Raw genomic sequence first — 6,834 nt, forward strand, 5'->3', positions numbered from 1 at the left:
CTGTTACGTCATAGATATAAATGTTATGTCTTTTAACTAATACTAAGATGTACATTGATTTGTTAAAGATCTAAAATTATTACAGAAGTGTAACAACATCAACCAATTTGGTTCTAGATTAAAACAAATACTGAACATTATTTTGTAAAGAGACTAACTGTAATAATACATCTTAATATTAGTTAAGAGACACAAAATTCATATCTATGACATGTAACAGTAGCTGCCATATGTGCTGATAATATCCTTCTGAGACGGTCGTTTTGACTGAAACATGTAAAGGATGCAAATTAAAAACAGCTTTTATCAATCACACTGGACAATGGTTAAAAATCTTATATACAGTTGCGAGTGTGATGGGCCAGGATGAACCAAGTTACTTTTATAAATCCATTACAAATGTTTCAATAATATGTCAGTGGTGCTTTACAGTGATTTGCAGTAGACTGTACATCTGATTCTGTTCTGATTCTGTGGCTTGTATAATTTCACAGCTTTTCATACTGGCCTATCACTGAACAAGGGTTTCTTTCGTCTTTTGGAAGGATACATGTCACAATGTTCAGTGGCCAATTTGCCGGCCTGAATGCAGCATGGATGGGGGGTGTAGAAATATTGCTACTGCAATCAAGAAAGGCCAAATATACAATTAATTCATGTCCAATTTAGTTCAGAGGCAGTTCATCTGGCTCAGGTCCTATAAACAAGCAACTGCTCACTAGAAATTGTACTTCTCAGCTTACAAGTGCCAACAGCTGGCACAGGAGAACCTCTGTACTCATTTGAATGTGACATGAACTCTGTGGCCTTCCTTCCAGTACCTACAGGCACTATCGTCAGCTGCAAGCTGTGTCTTACTTAAAAATAGAGATGATATTGCAGACAGAAACAATAAAAATATAAGTCCATACTAAATTTCAGAGTTGGTGCCGGCGTATTTCACGAAGAATTTGCAGTTTTGTTTTCGAGATGGTTGCCCTGAAAAAGGAAGAAACAAAGAAAATGTAGTAATGCTCCTGTTAAACTAACAGATTTCACAAAAACCTCACAGCTGGTTTCTTTTTGAAAATTAAATTTCATATTCTGCATCAAAAACAGAAATTTTTAGTAAAACTTCAGCATACCAAGAAGGAAAGACTTATTGGTCAATCTATCATTAAAATGACACTTTAGTCTACAGTTGAGAAATTATAACAAGACAAGTGACATGCTCAGAGAAAAACAAATATTTACTTTGCGGCAGTATAATCACTAAATGACATTATCAACATTACTATATGGCAGCTTATCTACTTAGCCTTTAAGTTAAAGCTATGAATTACTGTTATTTATAATGTCAAGATGAGACAAATTTTGAATTGAGTTGACCGGTTTCATCTAGTAATCTGTGTTCTCGTGTCTAAGTCTGTCAGGTAATGAATAGAATTATTTTTCTTAGCTAGAACTGGCTGTTCTTTTGAATAAATTGAATCAGCGGTAGACAAAAAGCATACTCATGTTCGTTTACTGTCACTAAGAACCATGAATGGAGACTGCGTTTCTTTCTGTTGCTGCCGCAAGATGCTAAGCGTTCCAAATGGGGTGTCTGTTGAGCTCATCTGTTTCATCAACTTGAAACAAAATAAAAAATAATCTCATTGAGCCTGACACCTCAGCTGGGGCACGGTCTGTTTGCCACTAAACATGCTGAAGTGTTTGCAGCACCTGTCACAGATTATCCTAACAGCTGGCCAAATTTTAAGTTGGTCTGCTGCTTGAAGTCATCAATTTCCCCCAATTTTCAACCCACGGTCTCTGTCTATGTCTGCTAGCCTAATGACAACTGAACAAATATGCTGTGTGTTATATGAGCAGGCTCCATGTGACTTGCCGCAAAGTTCCCGTATTGGCTTCTGTCCCGAGACTGAAGCTACTGTGTATGTTTGTAGTCAGCAGAAAATGAACGCACAAAAAGTGTGGACGGATATCTATCTGCTATATAGAATCATGGACATGTAATCATAACTACAATTTACCTCCTTATGGAGCACCATTTAGAAATAGCATCAAATTGTTTCACAGTCTCGCGTGCAGCACGTCTTTCTATAAAACTTTCTGAAAGTTATTGATTACATGTTTCGACCTATAGGGTCATCATCAGGTGTTATCGTTTTTAAGAAAGTGCAACACCACACAAATGTTAGTAAGCATTGGTAATAGTAAAAGTGGTTGATGTTTTTGAAACGTGGTGTAGAAAGTTGCAGTACCGTCAAAATGTGTGGTATGCGACCTTGAGTGCGTCTTACTTGCAAAACAATGAGCGTAAGTGATAAGGGGATGCTGAGAGCCTTCCAGCTATGAAAACCTTCCTGTATGTTAGTGTGAATAGTATGAATCAATTCAGTTCGCGATTTTGCCTGGTTGAGTATACAGTCCATCGCGTGTTCGATCCTCGATGTGCTTCGTATCACTGTTAGCGTCATTATTAATCTGCTTGAAAAGGAAAGGTGCTACTGAACGAATGAAAATTAATGACTTTTTTAAAAAGTAGTAACGCAAATTGGACTTGACAGTGGAAATATTATCACTGGTTTACGTTTTTTGATTTAGTTAATACATATAGGCAAATGTGACCGTTTTCATTCTTTTTATATAGGCCCTGCATCTATCATTTTCCCGCAACCATCGTATTTTTCAGGACCCCCGACGAAAATGATGAATCAAGGTTTCACTGTATATATGAAGTTGTGGGTTGCTCTGCCAGCTGCGTTACACAGCATAACACAATAGGCAGAACAACCCGCCACTTCATACATTCATGCACATAGAAGGGACCACACAATAACTATAAACATCAACAATATGGAAGCACAGCAGTTTCCTCATTTATAATTTATAACTTTAAAACACCTAATGATGACCCTATCGTTCGAAACATGTAGTGAATAACTTTTAGTAAGTTATATAGAAGAACGTGCTGCACGTGAAACCATCTGCTAGTAAATGAATTGCAGCAGGGTGCTACAATATAGTACTAGTTACAAATGACAGCTCATGACCAGGTCTGGACTGATACTCACTCCTTCCTGTTCATTCTTCTTCATTCGTTTCTCTGCTTTATTTCTGCCAGGTCCGTTTCCATGAAATTTATGAGACAGGTATCTGAAATTAGAAAGAGGGACAACATTAAAGTCACTATATTTTAGGATCTTACATAATGTGATCATGTTCCCAAGTAACACGTAACCTCCTTACATCATGAAGTTCCAGTCAGAAATATGGGTACGATCCATATTTAGTTTAATCTGTTATTTTGTGAAATTGTGTTTTCCAACACAACTTACTCATACAGCCAACAACCAGAAATGAGCATGCTACAGCCCATTAAAGTCATAGGGATTGAAATGATTAACGACAAATATTTTAATAAAAGTACAATGGGACAGTAATAATTTTTTTTCATGTTTCTTCTTAATTCATGCAACCTATCTGCAAAATGAACCATTCTGCCACATTCTATGCCTACACAACAAACTGTATCACGTACAAAGTATTCACACACTCAAATGTCCCAATACGTTGGCTACTTAGAAACTGTGACATACAGAATGGGAGAAAAGGAAGTCAAAACAACACGTACATAACAAAATGTTCTACTGAAAGCATCTGAGGTGGAGACAATAATCTCACCCCCCCATGATAGGGTAATCATGATAGTGCTGGTCAGCAGAGGGACCCTACATTTTAACATGGGAGGGGGGTATCCTTTGTATTCCCAAAGCTCTACCTCTGGTAGATGTGAAGGCAACATCTGTGAGCAGAAAAATCTGTACACAGATGTGAGTGAGGATCGAACTCAGAACCTTCTGAATGGGTATAATAGCTTACCCTTGGACCTTTTTCTTAAGGACCTACTTTAAGTTGCTCTAGTGTTGCTCCCAGCTCAGTCGCCATGTTAATATGGCTGCTAGTAGACAAGTGAAAGAAAATGGGGAGTGGCACGATGACAATGCAGAGTTTCACATAAATCCATCAGTTGGCTCACACATTACAGTGAGGATAGCACACATGGATGATTAACATGGTGGTCCCATAATCTTGCCTGTTTCCACTGAAAAGCCACTTCCTCCTAGGAATTTTTTCTTAAAGTGGCAATTACTGTGAGAACTTTTTTCCCTACAGAATGTACTACCACTGGACAGGCTACCCTCCACAGTGCGACCTATCTTAAAAACAGATATGCTGTTAGCTGTGCTAACCTGAAAGCCTCCTTTGCATTAAGCACAGGTCCATTATCATCTGTGTAGTCGAGTTTAACATCCGGTTGGTAGCCCTCCTCCTCTTCTTTGAAGTCTAAGGTCGGACCACTGTACTGCTCGCGATGCCCAAACTTTTCATCATCTCTGAAACAATAAAGCAATTCTGTATATTAAATTCCTTAATTAGTCTTGCTTGCTTACTTCGTCCTGTCTGACCATCGTGTACACCTCCCTAATACTCAAGTGGGTCAATCCCAACAGATGAGACGAGACTTGCAATCCAGTTATAGAGGAGATGACAAAGTATTCAAAGCTCACATATTCTTTACCCTTCAAAAATTTCATACTCTACTCCATAATCAAAGCAAGTGGCCGATCGTTGTGCCCATGACAACTCTCTTCCCTAAGGCCTGCTGCGGAGAAGACTTTGACAGCTACAGAACAACTTAGGCGACTCAGTCTGCAGCCACCTGCTCACGCTGGTTCCTCACTTGTGGATTTTTATACCCTGAAGATGGAGGCGACACATTCCTCCAAAACATAGGTTTACACAACATCTACACAGTGCCACATCCGGGAAGACGGCATTCTTCATGAGTGACATTCATTACATACCAAAACTCTTCACGTACTAATAGTAAACAGTAGCGATTAATACGAGTATGTTTGTATTAAAACCCCTAACAAAACTGCAGTATACGATTAAATATGGTACAGCATTTCTGAAATCCTTAAAATATAAATGTACAATCAAAACTAATACAAGTGTCAGGGTCTCTTAATTTGGATCAGCCTATGTTGTACATAAAGAATCTGCTAGTGGCTCACCAATCTCAACTTCATTCCAAGCTCCACGTTTGCCTTCTTCCTGATGTTTCTTCTCTTCAATCATTTCCCTCTCAAAGCCCTGTAATGTAAATTTTGTACGAGATTAGCAAGATGCAAATGCGCAGCCCAAAAATTACCAATTCATTACCTTGAGATAGAACTGCTGACCCACCAACCACTGTATAAAACATTACTGCACTGTAAAGTACTGACTACACTGTGTAGGGTGTAAGCTTCTGACAGCAGTGGTTTTGAGAGTTCTGTCATCTGGGATATAACGCCGTGTAGTCTGTCAAAAGTCAACAGACATTTTGGAGACACACGTCACCTCCATCTTCAGGGCTGAAGAACAAACCAAGCAAAAAACCAGTACTGGCGGGAAACAAAGCCAAACTCACAGACAGCGGTGAGTTTGTCAACCTTACATTCCCATCCCCCCAGGACAATCCCTGGTACTCATTTCTGTTAGAGGCTGAATCCACCCCATAGTATGGCTGGAAGGATTGGGTCAATTTAAAAATCCAATTCCCTCACTGGGAATTGAACCCACAACCTTCTGGTTCATAGCATAGTACGAAAGGATGATGATATGACTTAAATGTAACGATATGCTTTACTGGTTTGAGGCCCACCACAACAGACTGTGAGAGAAACAATTTAATAGCCCTCAGGTTAAATCAGAACACAGTTTCTCCACAGTACAACGGTTTTGTATAGTAACCAAAGAGGAAAGATCACAGTGAATTTTACTACAAAGTTCTGGTCAACATTTTATAACTGGAACATATGGAGACACTGTGTAGGAACTAAACACAGCACAGGATTCTGTAGCTAGGTCCAATTTCATCACCTCCCACCACCTATCCTTAGGGCTGTTCCTCTATTGTCTCAGACAAGTGAGGGGAAGATGGCCTTGACTGATCAAAAGAAATGTCCCCTACTACAGCCAAACATTTGTGAGGATTAAAAAGGAAATCTGCCCATGTGATGTACCTTTTTTATACTGTTCTTTGATTTTGTAACAGCCTCCTGCAGCTTCAGTCTGCGTGCTTTCTTGAGGGCTACCTGTAGCTCCAGTGCGCTGTCATCTGGTTCAATCTTGATGTTGGACAGTACTTCTTCTGGCACTGAAAGTTATTTCAGATTATTAATAACATTCAAAACTGCTCCTGCACCACATTTATTTTCCTGATTTCACAACAAACTTCGTAGCGGAAACTATATAGTATCAAATGGCTGATGATCAAAAATTATGTATTCAAAAGTCTTGGTGGTCGTCACCTGATAAGAGATACAAAGTCCAGCCAGCATTTGCCTGGAGGTACTGTGAAACACCATGAAAAACCTACGTCAGGTTGGCCAGATGTTCCAGCTGAGATTCAAGAACACATGAACCCAGTTTCCTTTTTTGAATTCCAATAGTGATGAATTCTCGTTGTGATGCAAGTAAAATGCGTCCGTACTTACAGTCCGATTGGCCGTGTTTAAGTTCATCTCTTCTTGTAGTAGTTCAATAATTTTTTGTGCTGATCTGAGTTCTATTTTAAATTTATCACAACAAGTACTCGTTACTTCACTTGTTTCAGTACTATTATTGATGAAAACTGGAGTGTCATCAACATTATCCCACGAAGGAACCTCCATTTTCAATATCAATCACGGTGATCACGGTGATGACGGTGATCGATCTCTCGGGGACGTTATTGACGTATTGACTTCGAGGATGGTACGCCTTGACCGCGTAGTTCAATTTGAGGTGTCTACTAGG

General features: G+C 39.2%; 1 long non-coding RNA gene across 4 annotated transcripts; it reads right to left on the reverse strand.

Annotated features, from left to right (window-relative positions):
* Positions 1–303: 303 nt before the first annotated feature.
* LOC111863607 lies at positions 304–6,834 on the reverse strand. Of its 4 annotated transcripts, none has more exons than XR_002842635.2 (5): positions 6,534–6,834; positions 5,067–6,193; positions 4,239–4,382; positions 3,060–3,141; positions 304–978 (listed from the first exon to the last, which is right to left on the reverse strand). It is a non-coding gene; the product is annotated as an uncharacterized LOC111863607 (long non-coding RNA). The 4 variants fall into 4 exon arrangements; XR_004512921.1 differs by having other exon boundaries at positions 6,348–6,834; XR_002842634.2 differs by having other exon boundaries at positions 5,067–5,145; positions 6,060–6,817.

This window comes from Cryptotermes secundus, unplaced genomic scaffold, assembly GCF_002891405.2.
Source record: "Cryptotermes secundus unplaced genomic scaffold, Csec_1.0 scaffold57, whole genome shotgun sequence".
NCBI lineage: Eukaryota > Metazoa > Arthropoda > Insecta > Blattodea > Kalotermitidae > Cryptotermes > Cryptotermes secundus.